The sequence below is a fragment of the Canis lupus genome, chromosome 6 (assembly GCF_048164855.1).
Source record: "Canis lupus baileyi chromosome 6, mCanLup2.hap1, whole genome shotgun sequence".
Classification (NCBI taxonomy): domain Eukaryota; kingdom Metazoa; phylum Chordata; class Mammalia; order Carnivora; family Canidae; genus Canis; species Canis lupus.
The window spans coordinates 15,618,337-15,635,711 of record NC_132843.1 but is presented as its reverse complement, the minus strand read 5'-3'; the positions used below and the strand labels follow the sequence as shown (position 1 = coordinate 15,635,711).

At 38.5% G+C, this 17,375-nt stretch overlaps 1 pseudogene; it reads left to right on the top strand.

The window, feature by feature from the left end:
• The first annotated feature begins 3,764 nt into the window (after positions 1–3,764).
• On the top strand, positions 3,765–3,991 carry LOC140634654 (protein kish-A pseudogene; annotated as a pseudogene).
• The last annotated feature ends 13,384 nt before the right edge of the window (positions 3,992–17,375 follow it).

Sequence of the window (17,375 nt, the reverse complement as noted above, 5' to 3'; positions counted from 1 at the left end):
CCACACAGCACTCAGAAGCCGCGAACTAGGTGGACCTAAAGCCACGTACAGAGAAATTAAAATTTAAAAAAAATCTTTAAACAAAAAATAGGAAATAGAATAAAATGTTTCGCACAATGCTATGTATACAATCTAACACACATTTCTATGTAAAATGATGCTACACATATATTTTCAAGGACGCATACCCAAGGACACGTACCAAACATAGGAGTGGTGGTGCCTCCAGGGGAGAAAACAATGGGGATGAGAGAAAAAGAGAAAAATTAAAAACTAAAATAGACACAGCTCTTACAAGGAATGATGAATTGGCTGGATGTTAAAACTTAACGCTTTGTTCCTGAGAGGTAGTAAACAAATAAATAATGAATGAAAGAAACCACAAGGTAACCTGTCTTTTATTTGGCTTTAAATTAAATCTCACCACCAGCAAGCATTTCTAGACCTCCTGTAAGCATGTGACATGATGCAAGTTCTGCTCTGTGACCATGGACAAGCCTCTGTGCCTCTCTGGACCTCAGTTTCTTCTTTGATAAAAATAACAAAAAGGAATGAAAAGGGGAAATGAGTGCTAGTACTACCTAGGTTACAATGTTGTATGGTTTGTAAGATTGAAACAAGGTAATACCTGAGGCCAAGCACACATGGGCGCTGGGTGAGTGCCAGTCACTTTCCTCTGAGGAGAATGAGAGCACAGTGGGACCTGAGCAGAGAATCATGGAAAGCCCTTGGACATTTGTTCCTTCCTCAGCTCCAGGGCTCCAAGAGGCAGACACGGGTGTTCATATGATGTTCAACTGTTATCTGTTCTTGTATGGGAGAGAGGGGGAGATCGCTCCAACATGTCACCCTACTGGTTGCCAGAATTAATGTGGCATAATCAGCACAGGTGGCCCTCAGCTCACCCCTCTGCTGCAAAGCTGAGAGTTTGGTCAAAGCTGACTGTCTACAGTGAGGCAGGGCTTCAGGCTGTAAGGTACAGCTTCCTACAACCTGAGGTCCAAGGGCAACTCCTAGAGGGCAGCACAGCCACCCCTAAGGTTGCTGACCCCAGGCCCTTGAGCTTTCTGTACCTGCCCCAATCCAAAAGAAGTCCCTAAAGCCTTGTTCCCTATACTAGAGAAGAAAGCCTTGATTGTACTGTGCCTGTCTTTCCACAGAAGCAACAGGCCCTAAGAGCCCGAGAGAATATTCCCTCCCACAGGCTGTGCAATCAAGGTTTCCTTTGCAAACAAACACCAGGAAAACTAGCAAAGCAGGAAGCTGAATTAGGCCCAGTCCATAAGGATCCAGCTGGGTCAGAATCTGGCCTCTTCATCTCAGGCGGGCTGGGAATGTTTGGAAGCACTCAGGGAAGGAGGACCTGAAGGAAGTGTGGGAACTTCTGTGCTCAGGACGTGTGAGTTCTGTCCTAGAGATCCCCTGGAGGGCTTTTGGCAAAGGTGTCCTTGGCAGAAGCATGAGAAGCCCCCAAACTGTCTCCAGCCTCAGGCCTGACTTCCTGTGGGTTTTAGGAGATTCTCTGAAGTTCAACCTTAAGCTCCCCCAAACTGCTATGAAAAAGTGAGAAGACAGTAGAGAGAGAGAGCTCAGTCACATGATTTTATTTTCTTTCCTCCTTTAAATGTGACACTTCAGGAGTTTCAACTGACCACAAATGAGGAGTCTGCATCAACACAGGTGTACGTTATCTTCCACCAGGGCATCCCTACAGCTGTCCGTGCTCAAAGGGCCTTCTGTGACCAGTTTGACCAGTGAATCCTGTGCTGCAAGAGAAACCTCTGGTTCTTCATCTGACATGTGGGGCTACCCAGAAACTCTAAAAGGAAAGCTCCCCGTGACATTTTAAAGCAAACCCGAGGGAGATCAATTTCCGAAGAATAATGTGCTATTCCTGGCCTCTTCACCCAGGGCCATCCACTTGCACCTCCTTCCTAATGTCCTCCAGAGACTCCAGGCTTCAAAGTCATACCGAAGGCCCCATTTCTGCACTCTTCAACAAAAATTAGGTCAGGTACCCTGGCCTAGATGAGGTCATTTCAGGGAGTCAGTCTCCACCTGGGCAGTTTGGAACTGTTTTCATTTTTGCTTGTCACATCCTCCCAGTAGCCACCTTGGTTTTCTTATGAAAATGTTAGCAGACTACATGAGGCCTTGTTTTTCACATCCTAACATGGGGAGAGAGAAGTGAATATGGAAGAAGTCAACATTTGCCAACCTGTGCCAGGTTGGGGAGGAAAACCTCACCTTTGAGGGGGGTGAGCCTTGGGTGCCCCAGGATCTTGCCCTCCAGCAAAGACAGGGGGAAAATATGGCCATGGAATTGCCAAACAGAAGAGTTTTGTGTACCATGAATTGATTCTCTGAACATTTTTTTGAGCATGTATTATGTCCCCATCAATGTGCAATGGTACAAAAGATACTTAAGAAATAGCCCCTGCCTCAAATGAGCTCAGACTCTGATGGGGAAGCCAACATTTAGAAAAATAAAATGCAAATTAATTGCAGTAATAAAGGTGTGTATATTCAGAGCAGCAAAGCTAGGGAATCTTTCAAGTGGATGATGGGAGGTTTTCTAAATACAGCTCCAATTTCCTTAGAATTTATAAATCGTACATCCTGCTTCTGGTATCACATTGTCAGTCACCTTTAAATTGAGAGTTTGGAGATTTTTTTTTTGTATTTTCATAGATATCTAGAATATAAAATAAAAAGACTCTAAAGATGTTCAGAAAGAATAAGCATGCTAAAAAGACAATTGATGATGGAAAAGAAAGTTGAGGGCCTCACCCATTAGATAGGAAAGTTTGTATAAAGTTAATTAAAATATGTGAAAGTGAATGGGCAAAGAACAGACAATTCAATGGAATGTCTCATCCAAAAACCTTCTCAAATATTTTTAGTAACTTAGTATATGGAAATATTTGCAACTCAAATCAGTGATGAAAGTCAGGGTCATTCAATAACTGGTGTTGAATGCCATTTGCAAAGATATCTATTTTGTAAATGGATTAGCATTTGCAAAAATATGACACATCTTTCCCACCCTATGTCAGATTAACTCCAGATGGACTAATAATTTAAATACTTGTAAAAGAAATGCTCAAATTTCTAGAATAAAATACAACCTGAGTGAAGGATTTCCTAAGAAAAATTACAAGGAAAGAGGGCTTAAGGATAGTGGTGATAGATGTACATCCCTTATAAAGAAGGGAAGTACAATGTCACTGCCTTTCATTGCTCGGAAGCCAAGGGCAAGCCGGTGTCAATGAAACACTGCCATTGGAGAGGTGAGGGTGCGTAAACATGCATGTGTTTGGTGTTTTTACTTTTCAGTGATGACTGTGTATTATTGAACAGTAAAAAATAGAGACATGTTTTTTACGACCCATATCTGGGAACTCAACCTTAGTAGTATTTTTCATTTAACCAACCCCCTCCAAAACAAACAATAACTAAAAGTGATATGTATCCCAAGTTAATAATGTTTTTTTCACATACATTATGAGGCTTTTTTTTTTTTTCAAAATAATCCAATGAAGTAAATGTTTTCATTTTTGTCTACATTTGATTGATGAGGATATTGGGACTCAGAGTGACTTGTCCAAGATCATGCAGCAAAGAGGAGGCAGAAATATGAAGCATCTCCAGACAGCCATGTTCCATGTGACACCACAGCTGCTGCTTATGCACCAGCTTGTGTAGACGCTTCTTCTTTCCTGGGCCTGGAAGGGTGAGGTGGCTGGGGCTTCACCAGCTTTGCTATGTCTGCCACTTTCCATTTTCAGAGTCTGTTGACTATAATCTTGCCACTTAAATGTACCTGTACTGATATCCGATCCTCGGCACCCAACTTCCTGGACAGATATAAAACTGGATTCTTGGGGATATTTTGGAAGCGGCCAGAACTGATAGAACTGATGAATGGAAGAGTCCGTATGATGCAGTCTGCTGAAGCAGAGTGATGGCCTTCAGCATCCTCTTCATATAGTAGCTTGGAAAAACCTCAGAATTTAATTGCCATCAGATTTCAATATTAAAAAAGAACATATCTGCAGAAAATAATGGAATGAATGGTTAACCCTTTTAACTCTGAACATTGAATGAGATAAATTTCCAGCTGCTATTCTCTATTTTTGTTATTGGATCGATGTTCTGTATAAACAGGATGCAACCATTTAATACATTTAAATGTATTTTACAAAGAGTTTAATATGTCTGTAACAATCAATCTCAGTACAGTCACCACAATGTACATCCTGCAAGTGTTATTTTTTTTAAAGATTTTTATTTATTTATTTTTTGAGAGCAGAGAGCACAAGCAAGAAGTAGGGACAGAGAGAGGCAGAGGGAGAAGCAGTTTCCCCGCTGAGCAGGGAGCTTGATCCCAGGACCCTGGTATCATGACCTGAGATGAAGGCAGGTGGCGCTTAAGCGACTAAGTTCACCCAGGCACCTCTGCAAATGTTACTCTGTTGAGTCAGATACTGGTTTTTCCTGAGGTATCTCCAAGGCATGTAATGGGAAACAAAATTGGTAAATTACTCAAGTTCCTTTCACTGTGATTTGGAAATGATAAATCTTTAGAGAATGAGAAAAAAAAAGTTTGTGGAGACAACTTTTTTTTAAAACTTTTTAATTTAATCTCAGTCTTCTCAGGAATTCGTTCCTATGTTTATAGTATCTCCCTCTGTGCCCATATACTCAGGCAAGCTATACTGTTCCTACTAGTCTAGCCCTCAACTTTTCCTAGATGATACACAATAAGAACATACAATCTTTGATGAAGAAATAACCATTTATTATTTTTTATTATGTTGTATTTTGCTTTTTCCTTTTGTGGTAAGAGCACTTACGATAAGATCTACCCTGTTACCAAATTTTTAACTATACAATATAGCATTGTTAGTTGCAGTCTTACATTGAACTGTAGTAGCTCTCCAGAACCTATCCCTCCTGCATGACTGCAACTTTGTGCCCTTAGACCACTATCTCCCTGTTTCCCCATTCCTCCTGCCACCAGTTTACTATCTGCTGCCATGAGTTTGACTATATTATATTCCACATATAAGTGAGATCACACAATATTTGTCTATCTCTGACTTATTTCATTTAGCATAAGGTCCCTCAGGTCTATACATCTTCTTGCAAATGACATGATTTCCCTCTTTTGTAAGATTGAATATTTTACTATTATATAAATACCAGTCTCACATCCTCTTTATCCATTCATCTGTTGGTAGGCATTTATGTTGTTTCCATATCTTGGCTATGGTAGATAATGTTGCAATGAACATGGGAATGCGGATATTTCTTCAAGGGACAGATTTCAATTCCTTTGGACATATACCCAGAAGTGGCGTTGCTTCATCAAACAGTATTTCTATTTTTAATTATTGGAGGAACCTCCATATTATTTTCCATAGTGGCTGCACCATATGCCATTCCCAAAAGGGTTCCTTTTTCTCTACATCCTTGCCAATACATCCTAGCAGGTATAAGGTGATAATTCATTAATAATCATTCATTGTGTTTTGTTTTCTGGGCATGATGATGATGGCTTCATGGGTGTATACTTATCTCCAAACGCATCAAATTATGTGTCTGTATGTCAATTATGCCTCAATTAACTGGTTTTAAAAACAACAGAATAGGGACACCTGGATGGCTCAGGGGTTGAGTGTCTGCCTTTGGCTCGATTTGTGATCCTGGCGTCGTGGGATCGAGTCCTGCATCGGGCTCCCTGCAAGAAGACTGCTTCTCCCTCTGCCTATGTCTCCATCTCTCTCTGTGTGTCTCTCATGAATAAATAAATTTAATTAATTAATTAATATAAACAGCAGAATAATTAAACGAATAGGTCATTTAAATTCATACATAGAAAATCGTGGATTTCCCTAAGACGTTACAAAGTCTGGAGCCATCTCTTTATGTTAAAATACATGCTAACTTTATATTTCTAATCAAAACACTTCAATTCTCAATCAGTCCATTGGCTGTCATCTTTTCTTGAACCAGTGGGGTGGGATTAGTTTCACATTTATGTAACCAAAGCATCATCAGTTGGTTTTACCAAATCAAAGGAAGACAAGTTCTTATGAGCTACACGATGACCAGGATCTTGTCAGTTCTAAGTTATTGTTCTATCTTGAGACTCCCACAAAAAAATATAAATGAGTGGGTGAATGAATAAAGATCTGGTTCAAAGGGAGACAGGCCTCCCACTCTTAGAAAGAAGAAAAAATGCTTGTAACTTTTATTTGGCACTATTTGCAGAGAGGGACCCAACCTTCTTTATATTATAGTGGCTGAAAATGGAAAACTACCTAAATGTTAGGTCACAGGAAGTTAATTAAATATATTACAGTCTAGACATGCTTTACAGACAATTAAATCAACATTGTGGAAGTCAGCTAAACGATAGATCACTTTGGATGTTTTCAGTAACATAAAACACTGACTGAAATGGACTTGAAAATCAGGACTTTTATTATGGCACATATCAGGAAGTCTAAGACAAGTTTCAGGTTGGTTGATTCCAGGCCTCAATAATGTCATCAAGAACCAGGTTCTTTCCATCACTCTGCTCTGCCATCCTTAGTGGGTCAGATTTGCTTCACTGTTTCAAGATGGTGACAAGATTTCAGGCACCATATCCAAATACAGCAATGTCCAGAAGCTCTAAATACTCTCTCTTCAAGTGTCTTATCTAGGATCAGGGAAACTTTTCTCAGGAGCCCCGAGCTGATCTCCCATTATGCCTTAGAAGGGAGTCATATGCTTATCCCTAACCTAACCACTGGAAGAAGAACAAGATGGTTATTAGGGTAGACCAAAGAAGACAAACCCCCTTGATCTTAGATATAGTTACCTTTATCTGATGGTTAGAAGTAAGCCTCTAAACGGAAGTGATAAATAGATATTAGATGTATCAATCAGGACAGGCTAGGTCATACAGCAGAAACAAACATCCCCAGAGTTCCAATGATTTAAAATAGCAGAAGTCTATTTCTTTCTCATGCCACATTGTACGATCACATCAACAAGGGCCTCTTTTCATCATGGTCCCTCAGATATCCATGTTGATGGATTAGTTAATCTCAAACATTGCTAGTCAAGTTACCATAAGGAAATAAAAACCTCTGAAAGTTATCAAATAAGCAATTAAATACTCTGTCCTAGAAATTATGTGTCAATTCCATTCTCAACTCATTTAATAAAACTAGGCACATGGCCCCACCCATTGCAAGGGTGTGAGGAGGTTTTATACTATTACGTCCTTAAAGAAGGGAAAACCAGGAACATTTGGCAAGCAACATCCTATTAGGTAAGCAATGGGAAAATATTCATGATTCTTTATTATGTGAAAAAAAGCATATGACAAAAATATACCCACTGTAGTACCCCAAGTATAATTCAGTGGATATGGGTGTATAACAAGCTGAAAATGATTATTATCTTAACAAATGGCAACAAAATTCCTCTTAGAGAGAGTGTATTGTGCATTTGCTTAGGAAGATACTTTATTAAACCTCTTGAGATGGAGGTATGAGTCTGAAAACGTAACCCATTGGGGATGAGGAAAAAAAGGAATAGCTGAAGAGTTCTACATTAGAAGTAAATAGGAATTCAGGATGATGGAGAGCAAGGAAGACAGAATAGTAAAAAGTAATCAGAGGCAGTTGTCAAGCACCACTGAGTATGGCCCTAGTACACTCAGGTATCTTAAAGCAGTTTCTCAATAAAGGCACTATTGAAATTTAAGGCTGGATAATTCACTGCTAGTAACTGAGTAGAGACCAAGGATGCTGCTAAATATCCTACAATGTTCAGGATGGCCCTTGCCTTCAACAGTGAATTATCCAAAAACTAGAAACAAGTCAAATGTCTTTTTTGATTGTCACCACATTTTTGGTTGTTTCTAGTTTTTGGTTGTCATGAATAGTGCTGCTATAAAATTCACATACAGGTTTTTGTGTGACCATAACTATAGGTTAAATATCTGAGAGTATAATTACTGGGTCATCTGGTCAATGCATACTTAACTTTTTTTTTTTTCATACTTACCTTTATAAGAAATTGCCAAACAGGTTTTCCAGAATGGCCATACTAGTTTGCATTCCTACCAGCAATATATGAAAGTTCAACTACTTTGAACGCTCACCAGTGCTTGATCTTGTCACATTTGTTTATTTGATTGAAAGTTTTTCAGCCATTCTAATAAGTATGTAGTAGTATCTCCTTATGGTTTAATTTGCATATCCTTATGACTAATGATATTGAGCATCCTTCCAAGTACTTATTACTATTCACATATCTTGTTTGGTGAAGTGTTAAATTTTTTAGTTGATTTATATAACTGAGAGTTTTTCTTATTATTGCATTTTGAAAGTTCTTTATATATTCTAGATACAAGTCCTTTATCAGATACATGATTTCAAGTATTTTCACCCAGTCAGTAGCTGGTCGTTGTATTATCTTAGCAGTGGCTCACTCTGAGCAAAAGATTTTAATTTTGGTGAAGTCCATTTTATCAATGTTTCAATGTTTTTCCTTTATCAATCATGGTCTCACTATTATATCTACAAAACTTCTGCCTAACTTGAGGTCACAAAGATTTTCTACTAAAAGCATTATGGTTTTGTCTTTCACTTAGATGTATGATCCATTTTCATTTTTGTAAAAGTTATAAAGTTTAGGTCAAAGTTCTTGTTTCATAAATGAATGCCCAATTATTTTAACAGCATTTGTTGAAAATATAATCCTTTCTCCATTGAATTGTTTTGCACTTTTGGCAAGAATCAATTGACCATATGTGTGTGGTTCTTTTTTTTTTTTTTTTACATAAACTCTATGCCCAATGTTAGGCTTGCGCCAATGACCCTGAGATCAAGAGTCTCATGCTCTACTGACTGAGCCAGCCAGGCACCCCTTATTTTTGCACTTGTTATCCTATTTCATTTATCTATGTGTTTATTCTTTTGGCCATACCACACTGCCTTGATGACTATGGTTTTACAGTAAGTCTTCAGATCAGGGAGCCCTCCAAATTTGTTCATTTTCAAAACTATTTTGGTTATCTTTGTCCTTTGGCAGAAAAATTTTAGGACCAACCTGTTTATATCTACAAAAATCCTTTTGATATATTTCATGGGATTGCATTAAATCTCTATTCAATATGAGGACAATCACTGTCTTAATAATATTGAGTCTTCCAATCGATAAGCAAAGTATATTTTTCCATTCACTTAGGCCTTTGTTGATTTTGTAATCAATATTTTGTTATTTTCAGCATGCCAATCCTGCATATATTTTGCTAGATTTGTAATTAACTATTTTCTTTTTTAAAGCTATTATTGGTTTTATTTTTGTAATTTCTATTTGCAAATGTCCATTTTAGTACATTAGTATATGATAGTTTTTGTATGTTAACTGTGTATATGTGAACATTGCTAAGCTTGTTAATTCCAGGAGCTTTCTAAAAAATTCCTTACAATTTTCTTTCCTTTTATTTTTTAAAGAATTTATTTATTTATTCATGAGAGACCCAGAGAGGCAGAGACATAGGCAGAGGGAGAAGCAGGGTCCCTTGGAGAGCCTGATGCAGGACTCTATTCCAGGACCCCGGGACCACGACCTGGGCCAAAGGCAGGCGCTCAACCACTGAGCCACCCAGGTGCTCCAATTCCTTATGGTTTTCTATGTAGGCAATCATGCCATCTGTAAATGTAAACAGTTAATTTTTTTCCCTTCCAATATGAATTTTTAAATTGGTTTCCCTTGCCTATAGTGGCTAGGACTTCCAGTATGATGCCTTATCCCTGACCTTAGGGGAAAAGCATTTCAGTCTTTCACCATTAAGTATGTTAGCTGTGGATTCTTTGTTGATACTGTTTATCAGATTAAGGAAATTTCCCTCTATTTCCTGACATTTTAAAACACAAATTGATGTTGAATTTTTTCAAACGCGTTTTTGCATCTGTTAAGATAATCATGTGGCTTTTCTTCTTTAGTTTGTTAATATCATGGTTACACAAACTGAATTTCAAATATTGAAGGAACCAGGCTTTATTCCTGAGATAAACTCTACTTGGTCATAATGTGTTTTTCTTTTAATGCATTACTAGATTAAATTTGCTAACATTTTGAGGATGTTTTTATCCATGTTTATGAGGAATATTGGTCTGTAGTTCTCCTTTCTTGCTATATTTTTGTCTAAGTTTGATATCAGGGTAATGCTGCCCTCATAACATGAGCCTTCTCTTCTGTTTTTCTGGAAGACATTGCATATAACTGGCATTGTTTCTTCCTTACATGTTTGATTAAAGGAACCAATTCCTTAAAAGACACAAAGTGCCAAAGTTCACTCATCTAAGTATTTTAATTTATTGGCATAAGCTTGTTTATAATATTTGCTTATAATTCATATATATACATATATATAAAGAATATATTTATTTGAGAGAGAGAGAGAGCTTGAGTAGAAGGAGCAGTAAAGGGAGAGGAAGAGAATCTCCAGTAGACTCCCCACTGAATGGAGCCCAACTCAGGGGCCTATCTCACAACCCCGAAACGGTGACCTGAGAGTCAAAATCAAGAGTCACATGCTCAAGTGACTGAGTGCCCAGATGCCCCTCTTACCGTCTTATGATTCTTTTAATTTCTGTAGGGTGAGCAGTGATGTCTCCTCTTCCAGTCCTGATTTTGGAGATTTGTGTCTTCTTCCTGTTTTTCTGGTGAGTTTAACTAAAAATTTGCCTTTGTATTTCTTTTCTCTCTCTCTCTCTCTTCAAAGAAGAACTTTTGGATGCATTTATTTTCTTTATTATTGTTAAGACTGGCTTCCTATGTTTACACAACATAATAGTCATCCAATGTAGAGAGATCATACTCAACTATCTCAAGCCAGTAAGCCTCTGTGCTTTATCAATGGATTTGTGTGTGGGTAGAGCAGAAAATTCAAAAATCAAGGTATTTTCCAGTCTTCCCAGGCATTACTTTCCACTGGGCCCTGTTATGTCTCCTCTGTGTCTGTTCATTGGCTCAGGATTGGTCAGGATTACGGCTGACTTGAGCTCTTTCCTTGTCCTGCTATGTAGCCAGGCAACCTTGGGCAGGCATATTTGTCCCAGCCCCTACTGCACCCTCAGACTGAAGCCAGCAGCATGATCAGTCACCAGCCTCTGACATGGTTATTTCCAACAACACCACCAATACCACCAAATCAAGTGAGCCCCTTTTGACTGCGGTGGAGCAACTGCCAGTACCCATCTGGCAAAACCTGGTCCTGGGAGAACCCCAGAACTGGGGTGGGTTGAGCATGTGGGCACGTGAGTGAGGGAGAAATAGCATCCACAGGCCAGACTGCCACAGATTACCCCATTTCTTAATGTTTAGCAGCATTTCAGGCATAAATGCTTCTCAGATTATTGTAACTTTTGTTGAGTTCTGGAGTGCTGAATGGGTTCTTGTCTTTTTCACTTTGCCCATGCTTATAATTGTTTTTCAGGGACAAAATTTGCCACTCTCCTCACTCAACCATAGCCAGAGTGAGCCAGTAACTTAGTTTTGAAAAATACTGAAAGAACCTACTGAACTGTTAATTATATCTCTATGCATTCCCTGACTACGTTTAAGGTTATACATCTATTTTATATGATTGGAAGTACCGTTTGTGTACATATTGTTTTGAATTCTGTTTTTTTATTTGTTATTATATATATTCATTTCAACACATTGGCATAACTCACAGAATACCATCATGTTCACATTCCTCTAACAACAGTACACTTTTAAAAGTCTGCAAACACATGATTCTTTCAATTTTGTATATGAGTTTGGATGCCAACTTTGTTCTTTCTAGGTTGCTTAAAAAGCTCTCATAAGCTTTGTGAAATAAATATTATTGTCACCATCTCTATGGCTTCTTTATAGATTTAATAAGAAGAATCTTACAGATTGTCAAGAAATTCTAATGTTCAGAACATATTCTTGACAGCCCTTATGACCCACACTTATTATGGGAGTGAGTAATTGTGATGTTTATAAAGCCACATTACAATATGTAACTGATTTATGATGGTTTGGATATTCGGTACCCTATTCTGGATACAGACTTTCATAATATCCCCCAGAATGTCATGTGTCATCTATTTATGTAGTTTTATCTATACCTATTCATCTATATATAATTAAAGTGACTTGAAATCATTGACATTGATAATAAATATTTTATGACAACCCTAGAGATGACTGGATATATGCAAGGTGTCACAAAACCAAATGTGATCGTTACAGTATAACTGTTAACACTTCTGCTTTTCAAGACATACTAATCCTATATTGGATAAAAATGCTTCAGACCAGAAAGCACCTAGAACGAGAATTCCATATTTCTTAAAATTTCATGAAATAATATACTTCCAAAAGTATTAGTTCTCCATTATATACATATTATTGAACATACTAAAGTCATTGTGCCCTACTTTCTATTTTCTACTCTGTTACAGCATAAATCAAATTGATTTGGTGTGGCTTGATTGTAGCACACAAAAATGTCTCAGAAAAAAAGGGTTTTAGGAAAAGCAAAAGAAACATAAAGAGGTGACAGTTTTTCTTTTAAATCCATATGCAGTAATAAATATATCAATGCTACCTATGGATTTTTCAGAAAATTTTTAAAAGGCTTTATAAAATTCATGTCTTAGTCTTCTAAAGATATTTTATTAGTGAACAGCTGTTTAAAATTAACTAAAATAAATCCTTACTGTATTTTAATACATTCATTCCCCAAATAAGCACATTGTAGCCCTCATTTAGTTTTTTTTTTTTAATCAATTGCACAGATACTGAATATGATCTGATTTGTGGGCAGTTCCTATGTCAATTCCTAAGAATTGACAGCAAACTCTGTAAGAGCCAGCTCATGAAATGACTGCTGCAAAAGCCAACAATGTGGATGGAAAATGCAGAGTCTGCCCATGAGAGATAGTCCTACAGCACTGCACACCGGTGCCAGGCGCATCAGAAAGACTGGGCTGGGTGCCAGACACACACTAGAGCCATACACAGGAGGCCAACAAAAATAGGTAGGAGAATTGAGGGAAAAAAACAGTGCATTTTAACCCCAAAGAGAGAAAATTACAGGAAGATATGAGAGCAATCTTTGAATATTTGAAGCATGGTTGTGGCATGTTCTGTTCTTATGGCCCTACCACCACCATTCATCCTCTCCATCCTACCCCCTTCTTCTCTGCTAACCAAACAGATCGGTTTAGGTTGCCAGAGAGATCCCCTGACCTCAGAAAGAAGAAGCTCCACCCAGGTCCTGAAAGTAGAAGCACAGTGAATCTAAACTGGCCATAGTAATTTCATGTCCTACAGCCAGTCTAGAGGTGATCATGAACCTAATTCTGGCTAAGGAGAAGTCTGATAAATCAGGCTTCCAGGAAAGTTTCTGCTTACTTTTTATTTTTTTTTAAAGATTTTATTTATTTATTAATGAGAGACACACACACACAGAGAGAGAGAGAGAGAGAGAGAGCAAGGCAGAAACACAGGCAGAGGGAGAAGCAGGCTCCATGCAGGGAGCCTGCGGTGGGACTTGATCCCGGGTCTCCAGGATCATACCCTGGACTGAAGACGGTGTTAAACCCCTGAGCCACCTGGGCTGCTCTCTGCTTACTTTTTAAGAAGAAAAGAGTTGATTGGCATGCCTTTCACTGCCTGGTTCTTTCTTTCTTCCCACCTGCAGATACAGCAGAAAATGCGCTAAGAATGACAGTGTAGGAAGATAGACAGAACCTGCATCTTTGAGACTCTACCAGCTGGACTCTCAACCTGCAGACATTTTGCATTGTGAGAAAGACAAGCTTCTATTTGTTTAACTATGGTTGTTAAGTATTCTGTTCACTTCAGCTAAACAGTCCAAGTTGATACTGCCATCACGAGAAGAAAAACATATTTGGTCCTCAGACATTGTAGAAGATGCAACTGAATCTACAGAGTAGGAGTTACAAGGAAGATTTTGAATCAAGGTCAGTAATCATTTTCTAACAACTAGAATTGCTGGAAAATAAAGTTGCTTCTGGAGTCAATGATCTTCCATCCCAAACAAAGCCAAGGAGAAGGTGATTGACTTTCTGGAAAGGGTGCTAAAGGAGGAATTTCTGCATGAGTTAGGAGGTTCCACTGTCCCTTTGAACTCTAATTTCCATACTATGCCTTTATATTTGAAAAAGACACTACTGCTATTTGCTAGTCATATATGAAAAAACAGGCTTTAAAAGGGTGACAATTATTTTTCTAGATTGCTCAGGAGTAAGAATAATGCCTTCCTGATATCAGGTATCAATATTTGAAAACACAGAGATTTTTGTTCCAAGTTTCTCTCATCTTGGCATTTGTGTTGAATCACTCAAATAGTGTCCCATGATTTAGATTGCAGTAGATTGTATTTGATTTAAAGACCAACAATTTGAATAAGACTGTTCCGGTCAAATTCCCATTTTGACAATGTTGCTTTGCTCTAAATGAGTCACCTCATTTCTTAATGCTGAATGCCAAACAAGCTCATCTTCTGTTGTGGCATCTTCTCATTGGCCTCAAATAAACTGCAATTATTGCTATGTGTTCTAAAGGGTCTATTAAATTTTCCCTTTATTCAAGTTCAAGGATGCCCCATGAGCAGCTACTTCCAAACCCAGGCTCTGAATGTAGTCAACAGGGCGGAGGCAACATTTTAGTGACCACATTTTGACTATTTTCTGGAAATTCACTGTAGATCAGTTTTTTTCCCATCCCCATCTCCCTCCAAGTTGTAGATCAATTTAATGTTAAATTTGACTTACCAGACAGGACTCTGAGAAAATCACTCATGAACTTGTCATTTTGAGCATGTGTCTACACACAGGTCTCAGGATGTTTATTGAGTACTAGCTATGAAAGAAGTAGTTCTCTGCAGAGACTCAAAATAAATAAAATGGAAAGTACATTAGGATAAGAATGATGAGAGAAGTAACAGTAATAATGTTTTTTACTTGTTTGCTACACTTTTTCTTTCATATGTCAGAACAAATATTCTTGTTCTCATTTTATAGCTGAGGAAGTTGAGGCTCAGAGATATGCAAACAATTAATTACAAACAGGCCGAGTGAAACAGTGCCCTTATAAAGGTACAAGTCCACCACCCCTAATCTGAAATCTTAGGACCACCTGCATACAGGACTTTCTCAGATTCTAGAGTGACAGTGTAGCGTATGTATTACTTATTAACTAACATCTCATCAGTGTCTGGATATCCCTCTGTAATCAAACACATTAATATATTTATGCAACAAAAAGTATGAATATTCATATCAGTGAGACAAATAAAGACTATCTAGAACCTCAGATCAGTAAGGTAAGATTTTACAGCCAAGTAACTTACATAAAAGCTTTCCATTTTTGGAGCTTTCTGGATTTCAGAAGTGCAGAGGGGACCCACCCTGGAACCAGGGGGTCTGTTCCACCAGTAGAGAACTAGTCTATTTGAATTGGAGAGTTGGATTGAGGGAGATTTCACAAAGGCAGTGACATTTTAGCCTGACCTTGAAGAACCAGTAGGGCTTTAAACACCAGAAAAATAATATGCATCTTCTAAAAAGGGAATTCAACAAACTCAACACAGGAGAGGTGGTACAGGAAAGGCAGTTTGGGTTATCACCTACTGGTTCCATGTGATGTTTGGAACTATCCTCAAAGGCACAGCAGCCCACTAGAATGATGAGCCATGCTGGTCTGCCCAGGATTGTTCTAGTTTTAGCATTGTAAGTCCTGTGTCCAGGGAAGGCTCCTAACCCCAGATACACTGGGACCATTGATCATCTAGCAGCTCCATGATCTGCTTTCTTTGTTGATGAGGGTCTAATCCAGCTGAACTCAGAGTTGCCATTTGGATTCATGTTGCCAACAAGAGCCCTTGGCTGTGCCAGTGGTACCTAGAGCAGGCCTTTCCTGAGCCAGTCATGAGTCCAGGCTGTGGTGCATGTGTATAGAGAGGTCTACCGCCCAGGGGCTGGGGTCCATCTCAGTTGTGCACCTCCAGTGCCAGACCCAAAGTCCACAAATGAGCACAATGAGGATTTAAATATAGAACATGGAAATGGAGCATTTCAGGTCACTTATTTCTATACAAATAATTCACTCTTTGTAAAGAAACTCTGAGTTTGAATAACATCTATATGGATTACGTAGGGAGTTTTTTGATGATGGTTGTTAATCAGATCTCAAGGAGGGCTGGCAAATCACTAACAAATGAAAACTTCAGTCAAAAAACAATGTTTGTGAATATCCAGATGTTTGGTGTCCTTTAGTCTCAGCTTCAACGTTGATCATTTGGAATTAAGCTGACGGTATGAGGCAATGTTCTTAGAGCATTTCACACACAAAAATGTAAAGCTGGAATTAATATAGCAAAATGATAAAAGCCAAATCCAGATAACGTTTTCTCCAAAAGAAGCAAACATGCCCAAACAACTTGGCTAACACCTATATTTAGTCATGAGGATAATATTAATTACCATCAAGTGGTTTTGTCCTTTATTAATAGCATATCGTGTAGTGTTTCCTGTCTCTAGTTTCCCAAAGGATGGAACCAGAACTGTCACTGCATTCTCCACACGCCTGCCTGAAGCTGGCATAGGGCAGCCTCCCAGGGGCTCAAGCATGGACAGGACAGAGCCCAGCCAAACGCCTCCCTGGTCCTACATGGCCTCCCAGAGAGTGTTGATAGGAGCTGTTTTAATTCCAATGGTTACCAAGCTGTACATACTCTTTAAGTGACACAACCATTATTTACAAACGAGGGTGTGTCTGCCTTGAGACATATTTGTTTTCAGAAATAATCATAACCACGACCTTGGGCAACACAAATAATAAAAATTGAAAGAAGATATAATATACGCTAACAGAGCAGACTTACAAAATCTGACGTATTTGGCATTGTTTCATTTTTAAGAAGAGAATCCGTGACATTGAGCCAATTGAATGAGGAGGGCAAGAAAATGGGAAATAAAGACCAAATATATTACAAAACAACCAAGATGTTGGTAATAACCACAACAAAAAGTAAGATAAAATTGACAACATCTAAATAATATCCATGGAACTCTTGACCAACTTCAAGAGAAGAACACCCTCCCCCATCCCACCACCACACACGCACTGGTAAAATAGTCAGTGTCAAAGGGTGACCTATTATCTTGTCCATTCACTCAGTCACTTATTTATATGTTTCTTTAACAGATATTTATTCAGAGCCTACTCTGTGTCAGACACTAGGATAGAATGTTGAAAATACATGATTTCTCCCCTCAGAAAGTTCACATTCCAGTGGA